This window comes from Lissotriton helveticus, chromosome 8, assembly GCF_964261635.1.
Source record: "Lissotriton helveticus chromosome 8, aLisHel1.1, whole genome shotgun sequence".
In the NCBI taxonomy this organism is placed as follows: Eukaryota; Metazoa; Chordata; class Amphibia; order Caudata; family Salamandridae; genus Lissotriton; species Lissotriton helveticus.
Window position 1 is genome coordinate 29397504 of NC_136069.1, and position 26256 is coordinate 29423759.

General features: G+C 44.6%; 1 protein-coding gene across 1 annotated transcript in view; it reads left to right on the forward strand.

The window, feature by feature from the left end:
* Window positions 1-1665: 1665 nt before the first annotated feature.
* The window catches only part of LOC144772265 (uncharacterized), a 231779-nt gene continuing 207188 nt past the window's right edge, over window positions 1666-26256 (forward strand). The window contains exon 1 of the mRNA XM_078656493.1: window positions 1666-1679. The gene's annotated coding sequence lies outside the window, so the exon portion shown is untranslated. The remainder of the gene's footprint in view (window positions 1680-26256) is intronic.

Consider the following 26256-nt stretch of genomic DNA (forward strand, 5'->3'; position numbering starts at 1 on the left):
TCAGTCTCTAGGGGCTTTGGAATGAGGCAGTCAGACCCTATGCCATGCGGGCGGTGAGAAACATTTGTCTTGCAGCAGTCCCTCTTCAATGTTTAACAGATGGCAGACTGCCCCCTTTTTGTTGTGATGCAGCCTTCGTGGCCATCAGAAACTTCCAGTAAATGCTTCAGGCGTCTTAGGAAAACACACCAAGGAGCATTTTTTACACTAACTGATGCCAGTCACACTATCAGTGACTAGATTGATATAATGCAGTTGTTCTAAAGTAGTGTAATTAAACAGCCCCCCCTCCCCCCAGTGAAGGTGCGACTGGTTTAATGTTCTAATGAAATTAATGCAGCTCATTGTGAAATTGTTGTTATCGATGAGCTAAATTGTGCATGTAGTGCTTACTTATTTCTTATACTGACTGGGTGTAGATATATGGTCTCACAATAGTACTTTTTGTGGCAGAAATCTCCCAGTCAAACCTTCTTTTTGGGGTTATATTTTTTTTCCTTACTGCATTTCACCTTGATTTTTTTTCTATCCTGCTATTTTCAAATTTCACCAGCTACCACTGGTCTGCGATATGACTCAGGGCTACAGTGACATGTAGGAGTAAAGCTGCTTTTTCTGTACTGCCTTGTCTGTGGCCTATCGCCTGTATGTGTAGGTGGTCACATGCTTTTCTACTGCAGAGAGAAAGAAAATAATACACAAAACACTTATAGCTGACCATTTTGCATTTCACTCCAACCAAGATGTTAGGTTTGCCTAGTTTCCTCAGACTCCATAGATCAAATATTGTGCTAGGTGCAACTAAAATGTAACCAGCATCGGGGACTGGAGACGGCGGAGGCAAACAAACTGCTGGAGGCGTGCTGTGCAAGCAACAACAGGCACAAACACCCCTACATCAAAAATATCAAACACCAATACTGCCCTCCAGACCAAAGCCTAGACTGCTCTTGTCTTAAACCTCAGAGGTCTGAGATAAATACAGAGCCAGACAGACTAGGCCAGGTGCAAAGACATAGCAAACACACGGAGATGATGGACTGAGCGCTGAAACCTTTCAGACACTCACCCCCAGTCACTATTAGATTTAGGTTGAATCTATCATTGTTCTTTAGCTCATTTCACCACCCCATTTCAGACTCAGCCATATTCAAATCAGTCTTGTCTCTGTTCCTCATGGGAACCGTTCAGCCCAAGCCAGGTGTTTCCTGGACCGGAAACAATCATCATGGGACCGGTTTTGGGGTAACACCCTTCATCAGCCAGGCTAACATGAATCCAGTAGCAAAGTGAGCAAGGGTCCTTTTGCTGGGCATACTGTGCCAACTGCAAATACAGAGAGATGTACACACACACAAACAAAGACACCCTTAAACATATTCAATCACACTTTAAAAACACGCAGACTGTACATGGAACAGAGGCTCTTGGGGGCAAACAGAGGGTGTGGCATATGGGTTTGGTTTAGTTCTGAAACAGAGGCCACCTACAAGCCTCCCTGGGAATCTAAATGTTTTTTTGATCTCCATTTATCATATAAGCTCACATTCTTCAAAAAGTCTACCAAAGGCTCACAGAACCATTTCTCCTATTGTTCTTGGGCTCAGGCCTTGCAGACTCCTCCTTAGCTCCAGAGACTGAATGGCTCGACCTCCAGTTTCCTCTGATTAAAGGAAAACGTGAGTTTCTTTTTAACCAGATAAAATAAAAAAATCTCAACATGTTTGGATAACCAGTTCCTCTCAAATTCTCATCTACGGCTGTTCTTCCCAGCTCTATCGTATCCAGCTATGTTCTACTTTCTATGTACAGGTGCATTTCTTTTTCTTTATTTCCCCTGTCTGTTTTATTCTTCTTCTGCTGTGCTCTCATCCCTTCACACTCTCTTTGCCTGAACCCGCCTCACAATTATAAACCCAGAAGATTTTAGGGCTCACCCTGTAAGCAGTATTCTATGCACCATTGTCATGGTTCCCCCGCCCGCTCATCCCCATTGTGTCACTCATGGTCTCTGTGTCAGCCTCTATGCCCGCACTCTTCATGACCTGTACCTTCCCTGAACTACCGCTGTCACGCACCTGGTCAATCAAGGTCCTCCCAAGAACCATGGTGGGACCACAGCATTTCCAGGTTAGGTGCCGGCTCCCGTCGGTGTCGTTTGTCTGTATTTTGAGGTCGAACTCTTGTCTGTGTGGTTTTCCTCCCTCCAACAGCAGCTCCTTGGTTTCGATTTTTGGCTATTTGGGGTAGTTAGTGCTTAGACCCCGTACCTTTTTGTCCACAATAGGTATTCACACCAAATTTGTGTCTTTTACTTCTAACATCCTAAGGATTCTAAAGGTACCCAGGGTTTGTAGATACCACTTGACGGGCCCAAGAAATTAGTCAAACTACAACAAAATATTAGTTTGGGGGGAAAAATTGAGAGAGTGCTGCAGAAGAATGTATCTTTTTGTCCCTGCAAATGGGGATAGCGAGGTCCTGGTGGGATGCCCCAAGGCCAGGTGCCCGCAGCCAGTATGTCACGCGAGGCCGCCACAGAAGGCCCTGCTGCAAAGCATGCAGCGCTGCACCGGTGGTGCCGGCAGCGGCCCGCACTGCCCCTCTTACCACCTGTGGGTAGCCCAGGTGCCGCCAGTCTCAGGCCCAGGCTTGAGGTATGCACCACAAATGCTGGAGCTAGCCCCATTCTCACCAACAACTGATGCAGCCTGGTACCAGCCCGGGCAGCCCAGGCATCAGCCGGCAGCCGCCAATGTAGTAGTGGGGGCCGCAATGTGCACGGGGCACAATGAGGAGTCTCTTCCCGCCCCAAACGTGCAGGTTTGCGAGTGCATTCTGGGCCGCGCAATGAGCAGGGTAGCCACGGGCCCTTGCTACAGCCCGTTCGCATACTAAAGCGTGTTCTTCAGGGGGAACACAGCCCAGAGGAAATAGCAAGCAGCAGCCACAACCTGTCTCCTGGCTTCACCCTTCATGGGGAGCGCGGCAGTCCACTCTGGGACCGACCAAAGCGCACGGTCTCACAGAGTGGGGTAGGCCTCACCCTGATGTCAGTAGGACACCACACACTGCTCGGTGCCGCGGGCTCCAGAGGTAGCCAAAGTTCGCCAGCATGGCCTGGCGGGTTGCAGTCTGTATGATGGCTTTCCGGGTTGGTGGCCAGCCCCCTGTATGTCGGTTGCCTGCTGGATTGTAAGTTCGGCTGACAGCCTCTCTAGAGAGGGCCCTTCTTGCAGTCTAGCTAAGCTCCACCTCCCTTCTTACTTTCTTTTTTTTTATAATTATTTTTATTGTTTTAAAGCAAAAAAATAAACAGACATATCCGGTGCCATATACACATCCAATGATAACTGGGTGAATTGGTACAAAAACAGGATAGAGGTAGAGCAATAAAGAATTCTTCGAGAGGTCCGTACTATTAAGCACAAAATTAGAATTGACATCAGTATAATCGCTAAACAGTTTAGAAGCGGATCCTCAAAACCCTCTCACCCATAAATCAAAACAACAGGAGAATCATGGCAACCTGACACTAGAAGTTAAGGATTAGAGTCCGGATATTTCGACAATATCACGAGTAAAGGAAAGACTAAGAAAAAATTGAAAAAAGAAAAATTATATGGGCGATAACAAAATGAAAACAATAAACCCATCCCCCCACCCTGCACCCCTGCAAACGGCCATCGCCTAACCCCCAGTAGCAGCGTGCCTGTCGCCCCAACTAACTAAGTTCTAAAAGAAGAACTCTACCGAAGTAGAGAAGAGAAGTGGAGAAGGGCATATTCGTACGGGCTCCCGGTCCCCCCGCACCCCTCAAGAACCATGAATCCCCAGATTGAAGTCAAGAAATCTATCGGACAACAAATATATGTCTCTACAGGGGAAACTTCAATCACCGCCCAGCCTTCCTAAAGCATAAGTTTAACAAATCGCGTGTCCATCATACGTAAGTCAAACCCAGTCTTTCAAACTCATCCTTGCCCCTTCCAATCAGACACATGAGTCCCCTCCGGAAAGCCACCTCTGCCACAGAACAGTCCGAGTACAAAGAAACTGTAATAGAACTCAATGCAGGACAAAGCAGAAGAACGAAAGTGCTGTGAACACCGTCAGGTCCAGAGACTCCCTTCCCCGGTATGAACTCCCAGCATTGAGTCTTCCGCCATCTTAGCGGCTGCGATGTATAGGGGAGTGACGCAGTTTCATTCCGATAACAGTTCTCATCAAAAGTCTCTGGAGTGGGGCAACGATCGTAGGCTTAACAATCCATTGGTGGCATCAAGTTTGTTCTCATCGTCCGAAACACTGGTCAAAGGTTCCGATACCTCACACAGTACGGGGTCTACTTCCTCCATCAGAGTGGCCTTCTTGGGTGTCTCGGTCGTCACCGTTTCTTTTAGTGGAGTACGGTCCGGTCCAATTCGTACCATCTCAGACAAGCGCGCCACCATCGTCTGAATGCGGCCTTCAAAGTACACATGAATTGACTCAATGGCTGCCAACACAGTCCGTAGCGACGGGTCACTTCCGGTCCGTTCCACTACTCTTTGATCGGTGATAGTCATGATTGCTTCCCCCATCGAGTCGATCTCTCAGAGGGGGACGGGCGAGTCGGGAACGGTCGACTGCAGAGGGAGACTTATCAGTTGGTCTGATGATACCCTAGGTCCGCCACCGCAGGCGGAGACCCCGACCCAGCGAACACCAGCGGGACCTTTACAGGGTCACCGGGAAGGACCCCCGCCCACAGTTGCCACCATTGGGCTGTCACCCCTCCTCCGACTTTCACCAAGGCTGCCAAGCGTCATCCACCTCAATCCGAGAAATCGAAGAAAAAAAATTCCCCACTCCGGTATACCGGAACCAATCACACTACCACAGCGATGTTGTTGAACTGAAACCCGGATGGGCCAGTACTCGAGACCCTGGCTTCTGGGCAGATCTAGGTTGCAAACTTCCACTCTGCATATCTTCGGCAGCCAACAGGTAGAAATATCGGGATAGCACCATTAATCTCACGGCAGGTTCATACACACGGTGGCTGGGCGCAAGAACAGGATAAATGACAGGATATTCCGGCGGGAGTCGGAGGTCGGCGGAGCCGGGAGCCTACGCGGCCATCTTGGTTGCTAGCGTGGCTCCTCCCCCCCCCCCCCTTCTTACTTTCTTAATGTTTTCTCCAATTGAACCCCTTCACAGTTGTCCCTTAAGGTTGTTATCCTTCAAAACAGTTATTTTTGTATGCCATCACATCAGCAGGGCATGTCATGGAACTACAAGTGCTGACTGTAAAACCACTCTCTACTACCTTCTTTCCAGACAAACTGGTATTACGGACCAGAACTGCCTTCCTCCCTAAAGTGGTTACTCCATTCCACTTATGTCGATCCATTACACTTCCCATCTTCTATCCTCCTCCTCCTTCTATGAAGGATGAAGGAAGACTGCGGGGACTTAACCCGAAACGTGCAGTCGGCTTCTTTATTGATAGAACCAAAGAATTCAGACTCAATGATCAACTTTTCATAGGATACATAGGGAAAGTGAAAGGAAAAGTGATTCACAAACCAACACTCTCAAGGTGGATCATCCTGTGTATCAAAATCTGCTTCTCCATGGCTCAAAGGGAGCCACCTAAAGGTGTTCATGCTCTTTCTGCTAGAGCTACATCACCTAGTCTGCCCTAGCTTGAGGTGTTCCTCCAGCAGATATATGTAAAGCAGCATCTTTGTTCTCCCTTCACAAGCTTTCAAAACACTACTGCTTGGATTCAGAAGTAAGAAGGGATAGTTACTTAACTCGCTCAGTTCTACGGGACTGTTTGGTTTAGTCAGCCTTGCTCACACCTCCAAGTGTGTCACTGCTTAGAAATTCTATTCAAAAGGTGTGGAATCTGCAGGTAGATGTATCCATCAGAAGAACAAGTTACCTACCTTTAGTAATTCTTTTACTCCCCAATCCACCCTCCTCCCCATAGCTACCAAGACGCCTTCTCATTCCTACTTACAGCTGTTTACAAAAGCATCTTTTATACATAGTTTCTAATTACATTATGAATAATACATGTAGCATCAATATTCAATTGATACTTTTGCGAATCACGCCTATCTTAGTAAGTTAGTATCTTCTGTTAGTCTGAAAGGGGCAACAAAAAAAGAATGAGAACTGATGTCAGCATGCCACGGCGTGCTTTATGGCTCCAGTGACGTCACACAGTATGGAGGGGAATTGGAACTGGCGGACAACGGCGGCGCGGGAGAGCTAACGGAGAAGGCAAATAACTTGTTAATTTCTGCACTATTTGTTTGTTAGGTCGAATCTACTCCCAGTCACGCAAGCAACACTAGGTCGTGTGGGAAGGGGCGACCTGCTGTTTGGAGCAGAAGCGCAAAAGAACAACAGACACCACTTTCGGTAGGAGGCGTACTAAAACGTGACTATCCTGGGACAATATCTGGATCAATAAACTGAAAGATTTGATTGAAGGCGATAAAATGAGAACGTTGCCTTGGTTACAAACAGATTAAGAATTAACTAGACTACAGATGTATAAATATATACAGTTGGGAAAAGTACTCTAGGCAACATACCTACAGATTACAGGAGCGATTACGGACTATGGAAGGTAAAGCGCTGGGGGTGATTGGGATGGGGGGGCTGTATCCACTATATGCAGAACCCTTGTTCATAATATGCTGGATGGGTTGTAGAATTTCTGAAACAGAAGGGGGACTCGCCTAGGCACAGTGGAAGACGTTGCCCTATCTTGCGTAAAGCTGAGGTCATCATAGTTAACAACATTACTGGTTTCTTTATTGGTTGCGCCTATGATGTCTCTGATGTTGTCGTAGTCCTTCATCTGGAATGTGAACTCATTCTCAGTTTTCCCATTGTTAACATCCTGAGATACAAAAGTGACCCAGTGCCCTTTTAGGTGAATAGCCTTTGCGAGTGTTGCCATAAAATAAAAAATTTGTTGATTATTGAACATTTCAAAAGGATTTCGCTCTCCTTGTTTCATTATGAAAGTGTGACTGTATTTAAATATGCCATTCTCTGTTCTTACTAAGGCGTTTTCTTCCCCTCTGGGTACACGAGGGGTAAGAATACTGTCACTCTGTGCCGTACCCGGTTTCTTTTTCCATCCAACAATTTTTTGAGTACTGACAGAGTTCCTTATTACTCGGGCTCTATACGAGCCTGCGAAATAGTTGCCATAACAACGTCCATAACAACTTTCTCTTCAGCTCTCTATTTGGTTGCCACCTATTGGTTCAGCAGCCACCACATGATCGACACTGGTTCCGGTAGAGTTTCCTATCTCTTGGGCTCAACGTGAGCCCGTGTAACAGTTACTATGATAACTTCTTCCTTAGTTTCTTGAATGCTTTCTATCTATTGGTCTAACGGCAACCACGTAAACGCCGTTAGAACCAATCAGAACTTGCTACCATAGAAACCAGGAAGTGCCAGTCGACACGTACGGCGGCACATTTTCATTTCCTTTTACTATTTATAGACCTAATCTACGGGCCTCCTCAGTCTTCGGGGTCCGGCGTAGGGGTATGCAGGTGCAATAACGGGTGCCTAGCCAAGGAGGCGGGAGTACTATGGAAGCAAGATAAGTACACCACTTTTAGCCTTAACGCTTTCATGACCAGCTTTCCTTTTCCTCTTTGTTTTTATAGGGTGTGCCATTTCGCTATCCACCCTCCCCTCCCCGTGACCCATGGCGCTCAGAATTGTAGCGCCTAATGTAAGAGCGTGTTTCGAGTGTTTGGGAATGCTTTACAAATCGATTCAGTCGGAGTATGAGAATTTCTCAACAGCCCTAGTATGCACCACGAACTAGATAGTCGGTACTATACCACTCGTATGACCTATATCTATGGGCTGTTTCTCACCCTTTGTTTCGTCCGTGTTTTATTGCTAGCACGATATGAGGTACATGTGTCCCTGTGTCTCCGGAAGTTCGTTGTTACCTTTTATGAGCACGAGTTCACTATAATCTCACTCGTACTCTATAGATGGATAAGCAGTCACGATGGTAACACCCCAAGCAAGTGTGTGTGTCTACAGATGACAATGAACGCGATTTCTAATTACGATTTCTTTCTCTTTTTATTCCTATTTATGTTATGTCTGTCATATGTTTTTGTCTTGTGTTTATCAATTGGAATAAACTAGGTTCCACTCCAAAACTTTGGAATCTTTGAAACCATATACTTTTTTGGATTTTTTAACACTAGGAACCCTTGGTCAGGGTGGGCCTTAGCGCGCTCATACCGCTAGGGTTCAGACACTATTCTTATCACTCACATCTGGTCCTGACGAATGCCTGATTAAACTACATCACATACGCTGAAACATGTTGACCTAAAGCACTACACTTAGGGGTAAATCTGGACTTGTAATTTTGGTCCTTTACCCTCCACTGTTTTTATACTGTCCAATTGGCAAACTAATAAAATACTTTTTTTGACCTAATTGTGACATTTTAAAATTATCACTTCACTTTCACGAACCAGCTCCGCAGTCTTCTGGCGTTGTAGCACACTGGGGTGGCATTCGGCCACTCCCGGTGGGGCCCAATGATGAAGCATGTCACCAACTAGTGGTGAGTGAGGGCCTTTTATAGAATCCTACAAGGGTCTTTCTATAATAGCACACTTGCTGACAAACTTACTTGGTTTTGTCCAATAAGTCACCTTTGTGACGCTCCTTTGTTGTTTATGTATGATTAAGATAGGGGTATAGGAGCGTCTCTCTTCTTTCCCTTACTTTCTTGTTGATACAAGTGATTATGGAACATGTCCATACATGTTACAGGGAGCGTTCGATAAAATGGTGCTCCAAAAGAAACCTAAACACTTATATTGTAGACTTTTTATATCCTTACATTCTTACACAGAAGCCCAACTATTACATTTATCAGGGAAACGTAATATTTAATTAGACACTGTCTTTGCTGCCCTCAATCCTTCAATAATTGTTTCTCGATATGGTACACTCAAACTTGATCTGGTTTTATTTTGTTTTACTCCTCGCTGTAAAACACATCCTTTCACCTCCTCCTCTAAATTAAAATCTGTACCAATGATTTGTGGACTTTGTTAATAACTCAATAACAATTGGGGCAGATAAAACATTGGTTAAATAATCGGTCATATTGTACTAAACTATGTCTTCAAATGATGATCAGCTCTGTCATGTGAAACAATCCACTCTACACGCATTCTGTATATTCCAAGACCTCACCCCCTCGGCCATTATAGAAGTCTACCAGTTCTATGGGCCATTATTTCACTATACATGGTCCAGGAAGGCCTACAACAGGGCTCAAGTAGGATACCCCTCTGCAGTCACCAAACCAACCATATTTTATCATGTTGGTGTAGACACCGTCTAGCTCCATAGATAGGATATTAAAGATTCATGCAGCGGTCTGGCCCCTTCCTCCAGCAAAGGGCTTTCGGCATCTTTCCTTACCAGGCAATATCACTCTTGGCCACCACCAGGCTCAACCATAGAATCTTTTGCTGTCTGTGTCGCTTGTAACGTGCCGTAGGACCAACTTAGGATCTCAAAAGAGCTGCCAGCCCATCACCCTCTCTTTGCACAAGAGCACTCTTCCCCATAAGGTAACCACGTTTTCACAGGTCCACATGGTATGCATAAGGTCTCCTCTCTGAATGGAGCATCTCAGACAGTTCAGTCTTGTGACCAATCTCTCTGCCCGGCGATTAAGTACGTTTATTTATACTTGCTATTTAAAACCATAGCATACACATTACATTCAATAAAACGTTCTCATCATAAAATAATTCCAAATATTGCCTTTAAACAAGAAAATATAAACTCACCATCCATTAAACTCATCATATATTCCTTTGCGCAGGGTTAAAAAAAAGACAATTTTTATAAAACACATACTATTTATAAAATATGAGCGGCTATTCCATATATAAAAGACAAGCCCTTTGTGGCTGTTTCAAGATCCTACAGTCCCTTATGTGTCTCTAAACTGCATATTTGCCTTGCTATATTTATAACGTGCCAAAATCGAATGGGAATGGATCACTTGTACCTGCTACCAGGGTAAACTATGTGCTGTCCGTCAGTACTTAAGAAGTACTTAAAAACCCTCTTTCATGCTGGCAGACCATGTGGCGGTTTATCTTGGTTCTCCGCCTTTGTTAGGTGCGTGACAGCATCATCATCGGGTCTCTCTTTTGTATGCTTCCTCCACCTGAAGGGACCCGCTGGTTTTCACAGTAGTGATAAGAAATCGATGGTGAGTGAGAAGTGTTCAAGTCCGGAGTTGTGCTCCTTTAAAACGTGATCCTCATACTACCTAAAAATAACAGTTTTATTCCATCTGGTGTATGGGAGGACTGTATAAAAATTAAAGTTTGTGCAGCGACGGACTGATTATGAGTCCGCAGCACTCTCGTGGATGGTCGACATGTTTCAGCCCCTATGCACCCTCAAAGGGTCGTTGGGCTTTTTTTAGGACCTATGAACAAAGTGAGAATTGAGTCTTGTCCAATTCAATCGATCAGAGTGAATACTCTGAAGTAGAGGACAATTATACCTTATAGAAGTCTCGATTCGGGCTTCAACTGGGCCGCTGTCAACGTAATACCTGCTCTTTCGCGGTGCTGCACAACTTGAGCAGGCTCTGCTTGCAGGGACCCAGGTGGACAGGCCAGGCTGGTAGGTCGCTCGGATAGCAGCGGCGAGCACGTACTCGGCTCCCCTTTGAGTCTACCTCCCGCCGAAGCTGCCTAATTCATACCAGGAAAAGGGTTTGTAATAGACACATACGAATAAACCGTTTGTCTTTTAAATAGCAGCACTTCCTCATTGAAGGAGTGGGAGGATTATAGGGTGTCTCTTTCCCTGTTTTCTCCCTTCTCTTGCTTTTTCATGGTCCTGAGGAAGCGCTTAAGGATCCACTAGACACCACTAGATAGCGCGAAACATGTCGACCCTGCACCACTAGACACGATAGTACTTTCACACACGGGTTGAGAGAAGTGGGAACCCATTTGTTTCCATCCCCACTCTACTAGCAGAACCAGCATCTCCACCCTTGTTTTGATTTTAGCATAACTATTTGTACCCTCCAATGAATACGTTTGGGTCACAACTGGTTATTTTATCTACCCTCACTTTCATAACCTTGTTCCCACACACCCACATGCACAACTGCGGCACCTCCTAAAAGATCTCCACCAAAGTGCCTTCTATGAGGGCCCGTAAGGGACTGCAGCGCCACCCCCACGCCGAGCAGTGCCCAATGATTACGCTTCACACTCGCAAGGGTGTGTGAGGGCACAACAAACACAGGAGGATCATTCTCCCCACTCACATTCTCATTCCTTTTCGGAGACATCCCCCAAGCAAGCATACGAGGCTGCACTTTATTTATTCTTCCTTCCCTAGGAACTACTACCTCCTCTCATATTTTACATTGTTCTTTGGAGCCACAGTACAGGACCTTTTCCAGAGGCTCCACGTCCCTCTCTCTTTGAATTTTGGATACACAACCAAGATAAACCGCCACATGGTCTGCCTGCGTGAATGAGGGTTTTTTAGTACCTCTTTAAGTACTGATGGACAGAACATAGTGGACCCTGGCAGCAGGTACAGGTGATCCATTCCCATTTGATTTTGACTGATTAATAGGAAGCTGAATGGATCAGACCTTCTTACTCCCCCATTCCCTGATTTGAATATATATAAAGTGCAACAAGTTTAGCAGTGTTATGTGCAAAATAGGACAGAGGGTTATAACAAACCAGATATGTCCAGAATCAGCTTCTCGAACTGTGCACATTCTCATTTGTCAAGCAGTGCTCGGGAGTATCTAACAGTTTTTGTCCTGCAGTGCTCGGGAGTATCTAACAGTTTTTGTCCTGCACTATTTCAAAATGTAGTGTATTGACAATTAATCATTGGATCAGTGGATCTCAAACATGCAATGACAGCCTGCCTACAGGTACGTTCTCCCTGCTCGTTAAAAGGGGTTTTCAGCATTTGTCTTCTTTCTTTCAATAATCCCAAGCATACACATGTCATATGTGTGATATTTTCTACCCCTTTAGTACACAGTCTACAGGGAGCTTTCATGTTTGCCTTATTCCATTTTTTTCTCCTTTTCTGCTCCTGGAATACTGCCGAAACAGAAGTGCATGAAATCAATTTTCAGTTTTCTTGACCATCCACCCTCTAAATATGGTTGACATTTGAGTTTTTTATATTCATTGATTAAAGTCCAGGCATGCGATCTACTGACAAATGAAACTTTATAGTTTATAAGGGATACTTTATTTTCTGTAGTATTGACAATATTTTTTAAAGCAGTTGGAGAGGTGTAATTTGCTCATATTGAAATAGTGGGAGAGGTGTGGCGCCGCGGCCAGGGCGACTGACGCTGGAATCTGGGGACCACTGTTCGATCCCCGGCTCCGGCGGCAGGTTAACCCAGCACCATGTGACTCTGGGCAATAGCTCGCTTAATCTTCCCGACGGCCCCCAGCGCCTAGAGACCCTTACGGGTGATTGTGCGCTTTACAAATGTGGACTTTATTCACAGTTCTTTAATCGCTGAATTTAAATAGAGACGGGCTGGATCGGTTTCATTCCTTTGCATCTCCTGCCACAAAGCTTGGCATAATTGACTTTCGGAAGCTGGTCTTATTCTGTTCCAGGTTTTTACGAAAGGGCATTTCCCTTTTTGGAACTAAAACCCTCACACACCTAGCAAGCTAGATGTCATGCTTCATCATATGGGTTCTGCTCCTCGTCAGACTGGCGCTGCAATGTCTGACGGGCACCCGTAAAGGGGCTCTTTATCGGAGATCTTTTGTTCCGGCCATATGATGCGTGTGGGTGAGAGGGCAAGTAAAGGTGTAGTCGTGAAGTGGTGGTGAGAATAAAAATAAAAAAGGTGGGTCAGTCCACAAGGAATTTTATTAGCGTGGCTGACACCCTTGGTTAAAAAGGTGGGAGGGGAGATATGTGCCAAGAAGTGTACTCAGCAAAATACCTACGACCCTCTGGTCAGGTCAACATGTTTCTTGCTCCAGTGGCAATTTGTCAGGATCTCAGTGCTCAGTACTACACAGTGAATAAAAATTAATATTAAAAACTCAATGTACAACCTTATTCCAGGAGGTCAAAAGGAAGGCAGGCCGGCATGTCCTGCTATTGAGTGGCGACTTACGGAGAATATATGAAAATATGGAGAAGGAATCAATGCATCGTTCCATATATAGGTCGCAACCATATTATGCTGGAAAATCACTCTTGTGGAAAGACACTCAATGGTTAAACAATTCAAATGAAAATGAAGAGAGGGCTGGAAGGTAGGCGAGAAAGTAAGGAGCTTACCCTAAGAAAATCCCTAAGACGCCTCGCAGTCTACTCTCGTGGGACCTGCGCCAGTGGTCAGGTACCTGCAGGTAAGAAGAAATAAGCAGCGAGGCCGCAGTCTTAGGGACGACTCACAGGGGGATGAGTGTGTAGTCGCGGGTTGGCAATGTAAGTGTGCTCAGGGGTGGTGGTGGCCGTGTGAGAGGTAGCTATTGGCCACACCATGAGTTGCGAGAATCACTGCCGAGTTGAAAAGATACGGATACTAGGGGGTGCACAATATATATCCCGGATCGCCGCATACATTAAGCTAACCCGTTAAGCCTTTGCCCACTCCAACCGGAAAACTGGCGGAAGTGGAGTTAGGCCAAAACGGTGCCCCGTGTATGCATGGCAACCGGTATCGTGCAGCTACCCAGACTCAAACCCTCCACTCTGGGAATCAGTCATCGCCAACACTCAGCGAGCAAGAGCTCTAAAACCCGAACAACCTGCGCCCCCAGCCCGGTACATTATCAGGCGGAGGATGGGCGCGAATTCACCTCGTAAGGCACTTACCGGAAAGATGCGCGGTCACAGCCGTCACAACCTACCCCCACGAGCCTGGTCAGGGCATCAGACCGACTGGTGGCCTCCATTACGCGAACTCGCAGTATTTGTAATGATCCCGCTTCCGCCTCGCCAAGCTCCTGGTGGGCGGGGCCGCAAGCATGCGCGACTGCGCATGCGTCATAAACTTACACTGAGAAGCAAGCTCCCCCGACCTGGTTTCAGTAACCAGCCGCGGATAGTGGCGGCCATGTTGGTGGTGGTGCCCGGGCGAGTATCGAACTAAAATAGACCACATAAATTAAGGTGATTGGTGTTAGTAATATATAGTGGTGGTCGGAAATCAAGACCACAACGAGACATAAAAAAGGAAATTAGAAAATTAGACCTGGCTCAATCAAAGGGAATCTTAGCAGATAGTTAGTCATTGGCCGACAGATAGTATTGAGCTGTGAAGAAGCTCAACCATGGGAACATCCTCAGTATTGTGTGCCAGGTCTATGCAGTGGGTGGGGTTAAGCGGGGATGCAGAGTGTAGAGATAGCATCCTAGTGGTCTGCGAGGGCTGAGTAGACCCGTCTGGATAGTGTATATCCCATGTAGGTATAGAGTGAATGTCAAGTTCCCCAGCTGGTAAAGGCTGTGGCATTAGTAGGGGGCTCATTGGGCCATAAGAGTAAATGCCAAGTCTGATAGTATATTGCCAGGTGCCAGATGATATAAGTTGATTAGCTCTGCCAACCTATCATGCGGGAATGGGGGTCCTATGTTGGATGGACTCAATAGGCCGTGTTCAGACCGGTGAGGTGTGCACCAAATCAGATAAGATCAGAATCATAGTTAGCGTGCCAGCGACACCCATGGCACTGAATCATTAAGACCAAGGGTGTCCAGTTTAAGCCCAAACCCCAATCTTAACTGGGCTCACGATGCTTTCAAAGAAAGGTGGAACAGTGATCTAAAGACTTTTGAAAATATGAGATTTAAGAGAATTGCAACTCTGTTCCGAAGTACTTCACTACCGTATGTAACAGTCGGAAGGAGCATTGCTGCAATGACTTTCAATAGTGGTGCATAGCTTGGGCCATGTAAGGTTCTTTGCAAAATACGAAATGCCTTGGTCAAAGAGACCTATTCTCTCTTCAAATCCTCCCTATGCTGTTTAAAAGTATCCCAATCATTAAAAAGTACTCACAGGTATCCATAAGTTGCTGTCTGCTCTAGGTGGTCATTTCCCAAGAACCATTTATTGACTTTTATTTATTTTTCCGTTATATCACAGGTGTCACATCAACAGGAAGTCCTCCCCTCTCCTTTACACATTTCAGTGAGGAGATTTGATGGGTCTACACCTGTCAGACCTATCGGAGGTCTTTTGAAAGGCTTTGGAAGGGGGTCTGAAGAAGTAGAAGGTGAAGACCTACCCCTTTTCTGTGATCTCCTGGATGGATTCGCAGATGAAGCATCATTACTGTCACTTGAAACAGGATCTTTTTGTGACTTTAATTTTTGAAGCCAAGTGAGCAGACGCCCCTCACGGTCCAGCAAGATCTTAGTTGAAAAGGTCCGACAGATCTTGCAGTCAGAAGCTTTATGGTCCGGATACAAACAATAAATACAGTCTTTATGTTTGTCCTCCACATAAAGTCTCTTCTTGGAGCAGGTGGCACAAGCCTTAAAAGGAGCCTATTTTTCCTTGTCTGACATAATGAAATCTTGTGAAGAGTTGAGATGAAAAAAGTAGTTGTTGAAGAAAAAAACTGAGCAGGGCTCAGTGGAGACTCCCTTGCACAGCGTACGGTAGAAAATCTGAGGCTCTCTCAGGAAGGTTCTATAGGGTGAGGCTGTTCTGATTGGCTGTTCACTTTGGTCTCTTTTACAAAAAGAGGTGGATATGCTACAAAATGAGATGAGGCCTAGGCCTTATTCTTTGTTTGTACCTATTTCTATGGTATTTCTTATTTACCGGGGACTCCCATCTCAACGACGGGGAATGATACAAACAATGGGAATCTATGAAATTTACCAATACTGGAGAACCAAAGTTACAAGTAAGTAAGTTGTTTTCTTCACTACCATCACAATGGTCTCACCCTGCCCTTAGGCACACTTTTTCTGGTTGTTGCTAGCACAGTCTGAAGAGTGCAGAGCACCTTTTTACAATTGTATCTGGTTACTTACAGCTGCAGTTTTTATGAGATATGGAACGTTTTTCTGTTGTGAGTATGGGGGTATAAAAAGCTTTGCAATGAGTGTAGAACTTCCATAGTCATGTGAGCGGCTTCACCCCCTTACCCCCCATGGCACCTGTCTTTGCTGATAAAAACAAATATCAACCTGTTATAACTACCCTCCTTATTACCATTGATTTAAATGACTCTAAATGTGCACTGGATAAGGTTGAAATATAATTACTTTTTGTATTCCAGGTTCACATGGTCCTTCACAATCCAGTGATTTCTATATGTCATGTACAAATTCTTTGCTAGAATCCAGATACATACTATTACTAGTAAGTTACTTGCTCACTATTACTGGAGTTCTGCATCTGACTCTTCCAGTTCGATGTATTCATAGTCATCGTTCCACCTTCTTCTCTCATGGCTGCCTGTAGCATCAACAGATTTGTTTTCTCATTTTTTAAGGCACTTTTGGAGAATTTTTCTCTGTGGTTGTCTCTGGTGACTTTATGCTGCAGCTCTGACTCCTCTACAGTCTGGGTGCTATATTGAGCACACCTCTAATGCTTGCATTGTAACCTTCAGTGTTGGCTCCTGGTTTTCCTTTGTATTGTTGAATAGTGTGTCCACGTTTGTGTCTACCTTCATCATTATGGTAATAAAACGTCCTAGAGGTTATTACAAGCCATTCTTAAAGAGGTCTAATGCATTTGCTTTCTTATTTATATAAATTTGGATTTTCGTACCCTGGTCTGAGACCTCCACTCTTGCATGCATGGTGACCATTCTAGTCATGCAGAGATCTGTGTATAAAGTGTTCACAGTTTACAATCTTATGTACTGATAAGTGGGTTAATGCACTCAGGGTAGTGTGGTTAGTGTTTACCTTTTGTGTCACAAGTTGTAATGAAAGTGAAATAGCTCCTCCCCCATAGTGTACTCATAGAATGAGCTCCAAGTCACCGGAGTCCGTCGATACTAAAACATTTATTCATAAAATGCACAGGTATCCAAAGACCACCTCATATTTCCCCTCGCCCCAGATGTGTGCCAGAGCACACTATGTCAACAAAAAACAATGGCTCCTATGGACTAATGGCAACTTGATAGAAGTATACAAATGCGCAATGGCAATGAAAAGGGTTAATAAGATGTCAAAAAGAGAGCAAGCCAAACACACATAGGATTTGTATTTCATAAACAATTATTTATAAAGCTTTTTTTATTGCAGAACAATACACACAGAGTATTGAAATAAGAATTAAGCAATAGTGAATGGTGTCCCAGTGAAACAATGGAACCTAAAGTTGTAGTGACATATTGGTGACATATGTACAAGGTTTCCTTTATAACATAAAAACGACCATTAGAAAGGATACATTGTGTGAACTGCGCTTTGTATAATGATACGGGCTGTTTTTTTTTTTAATGGTTCGCTTTTCAAACTGTCTACGACGTTTCGACCCTGTGCGGTCTTTTCGGGACCTCGGGGTGTTTAGGGACACCTGAAACAAGGGGAAGGATATTGTCAGTCAGGAACTGCGGTGTGTCAGCAGTGCTTGGCAAGGGGAAGGTGTACGCATATTATTGCAATACCTGAAGGTGGGTCTGCGCAGCCTAGTGTAAGAGTTGTGCCACCGTGAGTGTAGTGAAGAAAAAGTACCTCACACGGGACCTGGCCGGGCGCTATATGTGTGAAAAAATTAAGCATATTATTGTCAAATTAAGACCGAAAATAGGCTTACATGTCTTCGCTGGGGTCGCACAATGAGGAGGTGGAATTACCCCATGTCAGGGTAGAAGTAGGCTGGCAAATAAACAAAGAGCGTTCCAGGAAAATTCCTATATGATGGGTTATCAGAATATACAGTCTCGGCGTGTGCGCTTTGGATAAAGAGTGGTAGTACTTTATCTAGATTGCAGTTCAAAGGCAGCTGTTGGAAGCTTAGAAATGGAAAAACAGACATTACTCAGATGGGTTTGTTACGCGCTAGATACAGGCTTTGTTGTAAACTGGAACACAATCGTTCCTAGTAGAGCGAGGGGCGGATGCTCATTTTCAGTAATTATGTAGTTTGGGTCCTAGATTGAGGGCATAAGACAGAAGGGAGCACAATGTCAGAAGAGTGCTGGGCGTGTCATGGACGCTGTGTGCATCATTGGCAAGCCGATATTGGCTGGGGTCTCTTACCTCACACGATCGTAAGTAGGTACATGTCTGCACCCAGACCGCTAATCAGCAGAACAGCGATAGTCTTTCTGCTAGGTTCAGTGACAAAGAGCCTCTGTTGGGCTACGTGTATATCGGGGCTTTCTTCCCGCCAAAGACGCAATGAAAATGCAGGCAGACGTGATTTGGGAAAAAACAAATGCCGATGGGAACGATCGCTCTGTGATCGTCAAAGGAAATAGTAAACAGACCGATGCTGGTTACCTAGTGGAATGGGGGGTGTGCCTGAAAAGTGGAAAAACATTTAAAGGGCAATCTTAATTGAATGTATTAGTGGTGTGTCAACTGGTAAAAAGGAGAGAATTTATTCTGTGTTTCAATGCGTTTGCTGCCGCATTATGTGAATACCATCATCACAGATTTTATTGAGGTCAGCCAGGTACTTCATGCTGGGTAAATACCTCGTAAATACATACATTCCTAGGCATATTCATGGGTCTTAAATTACATTACACATTACATAACATGTACATCATTGTGTTGTCAATTACTGAGTGTGGTAATGAAACTGCGCCAATCTTCTGCAGAGTTCAACCTTTGAGCTATGGAGTTAGTTCCTTCTATCCAATGGCATTCTAGTTGTTATAGAATACGTCTGAGGTCTCCTCCTCTATCTGGAATAGAGGCTTTGTCTATGGCTAACCAGAGGTGCATTCACTACTGAATGCTTAATGCAACTGCGGTGTTGCCCTATTCTTGCTTTTATGGGTTGCTGAGTTTGTCCAATGGAAGGCAAGCCGCAGGGGCATGTAATGCAGTACACAACATTACTTGTGTTGCAATTTGCAAACAAATTCAAGTGTGTGTTTAACATTTGCATGTTGATACACAGTTGCCTCATTTAAAATGCACCTTGACTTCTGGTAGGCCCCATACGGATTGCAATGAGCTCGTTGTTTGAAGTGGGTTTTCCAAGGAGGACCGGATTAAGTGGTCTTTCACATTCTTGCCACGTTTGTAAGCGAACATGGGTACTTCGATAGTATGCTTTTGATGATATGCCAGTTTTTGGCAATTAGCTTGCTGACTTGGTTTGGTATGTACACCAAATGTAGTCACCAAATAAGTCTGTCAATTGTGTTTTTATCTTTGGTGACTAACAGTGCTTCTCTTGGGCAAAACCAGGCATGTTTTAGTGACTTCCTGACTAGCCTGTTGGGGTAGCCTCTTGACACTAGTTTATCTTCCATATTATCTGCCTCTTTCATGTAGTCATCTTTTTTTGCACAGTTTCTGCGCAACTGCACAAATTGTCTGAAAGGTAGACCATCTCTGAGTGCACGCGGGTGGTGAATTTTGTAGGAAAGTAGAGTGTTCCTTTCTGTTGGTTTTCTGTGAAGGGAAGTATAGAAGACCTCATTTTCATGTTGTATGTTTAAATCTAGAAAAGCTATGTTAGATTTCCATAGGTGTTTTTGTATGGTGTTTAAATATGTGACAGTTATTGAAATCATGTGCACTATCAGACCAAATAAGAAATATGTTGTCTATATACCGCTTCCAACATTTAATGCTGGAGCGGTACCTGCTCGTAGTGTTAAGGGCAATTTTTTGTTCTATATGGTCCTTGTAAATATTTAATATGAAACAATAGGTATGTCCTCCTTAGTATTTCCTCATTGTACTCCTGTGGATTGAAACAACCCTTGTTCTAAAGTTCAAATATAATACACAAACGCTCTTTTTTACTTTTTTCCAAAGAAATGTCATTCTTCCTTTTATTTGATGCTTAAGGAATGACAATATTCCCCTGATGAAGGGTCTCGACCCGAAATGCATTGGGACGATTGAAATGTCACATATGATAAAGTTGATATCATGAAGCCGCTTGAAAGAACCATATGATTTATATTGACATGAAAACATTAACATTGTGATTCCTTAAGCATCAAATAAAAGGAAGAAAGAACATTTGTGGATTCTATTAGAACTTTAGAAACAAAGTAATTATATTTCAGGACAATTTGTAGAAGGGAAATGATAAATGTAGTGGGTACTAGGATTGGTTAGGTCTGGTATCTAATAGATTTTCTGTCATCTGTATACTTTCAATTTGTGGTATATTGGTGTAGAGAGAGGAAATGTCAAGAGTTGCCAGCCAATCTGTTGCGATACTGTTTGGCCTGTTTTCTACTAAGTTGATCATGTGTATGGAGTCCCTCACATATGTTTCCTGTAGTGGGGCATCGTCTTTAATAAAGAAATCTATATATTTACCAATCAGTTATAAGATCTGCTGATTGGCAGATACCGGTCCTAGGAAGCGTGTTTACAGTCCAGGGAAGACATGGCTTGGCAGTTCGGGCTGGACTGTTCCCATGAGGCACAGGGTCAAGACTGATTTGCATATGGCCATGTCTGAACTGGGGTGACGTGGTGAGCAAAATATTGATGGATTAAACCCAGATCTGTGACTGGGGGTGAATGTTTTGCCAGTGTGCAACATTCCATCCATCATCTTGTGTGTTTTGTAATACAATGATAAGGCATTTGTTTTTTTCCTAATCACGTCTGCCTGCATTTTCATTGTGCCTTTGGCGGTAACTCTTTGTCACTGAACCTAGCAGACAGACTATCGCTGTTCTGCTGATTAGCGGGCCGGGTGCAGGCATGTACCTACTTACGATCGTGTACGGTGAGAGACCCCAGACAATATCGGCTTGCCAATGATGCACACAGTGTCCATGACACGCCCAGCACTCTGATGACATTGTGCTCCCTTCTGTTTTAGACCATCAATCTAGGACGCAAGCTACATAATTACTGAAAATGAGTAGCCACCCCTCGTGCTACTAGGAACGATCGTGTTCCAGTACACACAAAGCCTGTACCTCTAGCGCGGAACACGCCCATCTGTGTAAGTTTATTTTACCATTTCCAAGCTTCCAACAGCTGCCTTTGAACAGCCATCCACATAATGTACTACAATTCTTTATCCATAGTGCACACACCGAGACTACATAATCTGAAAACCCCTCGTATAGGAACTTTCCTGGAATGCTATTTGTTTATTTGCCAGCCTACTTCTACCCTCACATGGGGTAATTTCACCTCCTTATTGTGCGACCCCAGAGAAGACATGTAAGCCTATTTTACATTTTTATTTGATAATAATATGCTTCATTTTCTCACACATATAGCGCCCGGCCAGGTCCCGTGTGAGTACTTTTGCTTCACTACACTCACGGTGGCACAACTCTTCCACTAGGCTGTGCAGACCCACCTTCAGGTATTGCAATAATATGCGTACACCTTCCCGTTGTCAGGCACTACTGACACACCGCAGTTCCTGACTGACAATATCCTCCCCTTTGTTTCAGGTGTCCCTACACACCCCCAGGTCCTAAAGAGATTCTGCATTGCACACAGGGTCAAATCGCCGTCGACAGTTTAAAAAGTGAACCATAAAAAAAAAAACAGCCCTGGTCATTGTATAAAGCCCAGTTCACACAATGTATACTTTCTAATGTTCATTTCTATGTTATAAAGGAAACGTTTAACTCAATGCGATGTGCACTGTTAACTTAATGACAGTGTCCCCATCTAGCACTCCCTTCGAGACGTAGTCTTCTATGTGCTTCTCTAGGTAAACCAGACGTATTCAAATGAAAACAGTAAACCCGATGACTTGACTTTGAAATTCTTATGTTTATCTTGTACATGTTATCATCTTCATTGTTACATCACAATGATCGCATTCACTGTGGGTTGTAGCGCTTGTGTTACTTGTGGAATCACAGTCTATACATCCATTCAACACTGTGAATCCCTATGCATTTTGGGACTGAGCCCTGCTTCAGGGGAAATGCATTTAATCTAGAAGGAAAAGGCATATAATTGTAATCCAGGGATGTCTAAGCTCCCTCATTCTAGCACAGGTGTACATTGGTGAAAACAACAGTGCTGTGAAAACATTGACTTAAATGTTGATGCAAACGTTGGTGTTGTGAAAAAGTTGAAAAAAGTGTACTTATCCTCACAATCAAAGTGTCTTAAACGAATAGTGCTCTCGTGGAAAGATAAACGGACATAGAATAGTGGGCTATGTTGTGTTAAAAGCGAGTGCATTGACGGTAATGCGAGCTTGGCGAGATTATTAAATTGCGTTAGTGGTGCACGGAAACATGCTTAATGCTACTGCCCTTGTGATAGTGAGTGGGCGTTTCGGTTGGATATTTTAAGTACACGCTGTTCGTAGCTGTAATTGGCATGTCTTTAGTGTGGAAAACAAATACTCCGTGCCGATCTTGTGATGTGTGTTTTGAGCCGGTCAACTTTAACTTGGAAAGCGGTCTGAAACACTGCGTGCGTTCGAGTAGAAAAACAGTGCCCTTAAGGTCTTACCGCTTGTATAAACGTTGTTGGGCTCTTTCCGCTAATAGATTCTCCCGTGAATCCATAACCGGCTTCTTCGGAGTCCTGGTCGATATCCGGTGATGTCAACGCGTATACGTTAAATGTTAGTGTGTTTCTCTATGGAAACTGAAAATGGACTACGATCATGGCGGCTATCTTGGAGTGATTTAAAGCCAATGCTTCTCCAAGGATAAAATGAATACTAGTGTGAACGTGCGCAAACAATCTAAAAACACATGAAACAAGTGAAAAAAAGTAAGAACGGCGTAATGGCTATTATGGTGATGGTAATGGCGTGTATGGATAAGGCTACCCTAAGGGTGATTCTGGTTACATATGTGTTTACACAAATTTAGAAGGGTTTAAAAAGAAAAGAACATGTCGGCATACCTAAATGGTATACACGTTGTTATAAAAAACAACTATTTTCCATGCGTTCATTAAGTCCCTTTGGGTTACAAGAGTCCAATTTCTTGATCCAGTACATTTCACGTTGCAACAGTTTTTTCCTGTTATCAGTACCTGGTTTCACAGGAACAACCTCCAAGATCAGGAATCTTAACTGACTTATATTGTGGTTATTGATGGTAAAAGGTGCAGCTACTGGCGCCTTCATGACTTTATTTCTGAAGGTGCTTTTGTGTTCCGTCATTCTAACTTTCATTTTCCTCTCTGTTTTTCCAACGTATAGAAGTCCGCAAGGACATTTAAGTAAGTATACCAATTTTTAGTGTCACAAGTTGCATTGGTAAACAATCTAATGGTTTTTCCGGTGGTGGGATGATTCAAGGTGTTACCACGGATGATGTTATTGCAGTGGCTGCAATTTAAGCATGGTTTGGTTCCACTGTATGTGACACTTTTACGTGTTGGTTTGGTCTCAAGTAAATCTTTAAGGTTCCTCGAACGTTGGTATGCGAATAAAGGTTTAGAATTGAAAATTCCGTTAAAATCTCGTTCATTTTCTATCATGGGCCAGTTTTTGAGTATGATCTTCTTCACCTGATCGCTCCTGGTCAAGAATTTGGACACAAACACTGGTCTACTGCTGGTTTTCTCCCTTTCTCGATGTCACGGCTCGCGGCGTTGCCGCGGCCGGCCATTTCCGCAAACACACACGGGAGGCCGGGATACTCACTTCCGGCGGAAGTCGAGTACCCGGTCTAGTCACCAGGCACTTCCGGGGGAAAACGCATAAACCTCGCGTTTCCCGCCGGCTGAGTGCTTCGGATTCCAGTACCTTGCTGGAACACTCGTTTGCCGAGTCCTGCATGCCCTTCCAAGCTCTCTTCTGCTGCCTTCCCGGAGAGCCGCGCTGAAAAGATACTTTGTTTCAGCTGCCTTCCCGGAGAGCCGCGCTGAAAAGATACTTTGTTTCAGCTGCCTTCCCGGAGAGCCGCGCTGAAAAGATACTTTGTTTCCGCTGCCTTCCCGGAGAGCCAAGCTGAAGGGATACTTTGTTTCTTACACTTCTAGGAGGCAAGCCGCGCTGAAGCGCTACCTTGTCTCAGAAAGCGCCATTCAGGAGCGCTTGTGCAATTCTTCACCTGGGGGTTCCAGGAAAAAGCTCATTTTTTGTTTTCATGACCCTTGGTGCGCAGGAGCGCCCTAAGGGTGTACATTGAACCTAGGATTGTGTTTTGGGTGTATACTTTAGTTTTCCCACCGCGCAGGAGCGCTATTGGGAATAACTCTGCCTACAGACCCTGTCACCTTACCAGGGATACCACAAGTTTGGTGGTTGTTTCCGGTTTTCAGCTACCCGCGCAGGAGCGCTTTCATTTTGTTTTAGCTTGGGTGAACGCGCAGGGGCGCTTTCTTTAGTTTGCACTTGGCGATATCGCGCAGGAGCGCCTTCCTCGCTATTCACATCCGGAGCTGCACTCATCGGGGACCCTTCGTTTCAAGAGCCTTGGTGAGTCCTCAAGGGTAACTGGTCCTGTGTGTGTGTATGTGGGGTGGTTCCTTTTCGGGTCTGCTTCACTTTCTGATCTTTCTTGTTCTGGTTTCCAGTGACACCGGGACGCCCCACCAGCTCCACGCCAACCTTAACCCTACACCCTGGCTCCCATCCCTGCGTCCATCTCATCCCTGCTGGGTATAATCGTCCACGAGGGTCAGGTGGGTACAGGGACGGGTGCTCTTGTCGCCTCTGCGGAATCGCGCCACAAGCAAAGGTAAGACTTGTGGGGCAAACCTGACACTCGAAGTGTTAGTAACTCTGATCGATTGATGGCTTCTGCCCTTTCTTTTGCACTAGTCAAGACTGTTTCTGGATATTTTCTATCCTTGATTCTTGCGAGCAACCTATTTTGATTCTTCGTGTTTGTATTGACTTGAGAAGATATTCTTTTCATCCTTAAAAACTGTGAATACGGTAGATGCCTTTTCAGGGACATTGGGTGACAACTGTCGAAGTGCAGAGAATTATTCCTGCCAGTACTTTTAGTATATACGTCTGTCTCAATTTTGTTGTTTTTACACGTTACTAATACGCCCAGAAATGCAATGCTTTCTGTGCTGACCCAGTGTGTGAATTGAATGTGATCATCTTTATTTAAAAGTTTATTTATAAAATTTTCAGGTAAAAAAGAACAGGCAAATTTCATTCATGAGCCCATAGTACAGAATACATAGCAACAATGCATGACATCAATACGACAGTCAGGTATACCTCAAGTTCATACAGTAGGAGGATAATTACATTAACCACATTTGAGAAGGCAGCAAACAAGGATATTAGTCTCTGGAAGAAAGAGCCAATACATACTCATCGAACTGTCCCCAAAAATCCCGAGGTCTGAGGCATGCGGCAATTCCTCCCCATAGCATACCAATTGGTCACGACTATATGCAACATCTTTCAACCACTACGCCAGCTGGGGCGATGGTCTACCATCCCAATGAATGGACACCCTGCGCCGTGCCAGTAACAGGCCCATCGCAACTAGCTTCCGATTAGAGGCCTTAAGCTTCAACACATTTCCTAACAGACAGACCGTCATATCACAGGGTACAGGCTCACCAACCATCTCCCCAGAGCCTCTGTAACTTTGACCCAAAAGTCCGATACCTTTGGACAATTCCATGCAAGATGACAGAAATCAGCGCCCTCCACCTCGAAGCGTCTGCAAGAGGACGATGTCCTAACCCCTTACCTATGTAGCTGCAAAGGCGTATAATACATTTGATGTAGATACTTATAATGTATTAATCGCAGATTGCCATTGGACGCATAGAGACCTGTCCGCTTACAGCAGGATTCCCAGTCATCGTCTGTGAGCGGTTGTGGTAACACAGCATTCCATCTACCCATAGACCCTAATGCGACATTTGTCTCATCGGCTTGTGAAGCATTGTATAGTCTGGTAACCAATTTAGTTAGAAGGGGTGAGGAATACAGTAATTGTAACGCTGTCAGGGCGGGAGGCTCATCAGGAAATCTAGGGTATAGTACCCTAATCGCAGCTCGCAAATGACTGTAAATGAATGTCACCTTTGCAGGCTGAGTATTTCCTCCCCATAAACGACTGTATACTGATAAACTGACCAGAATCA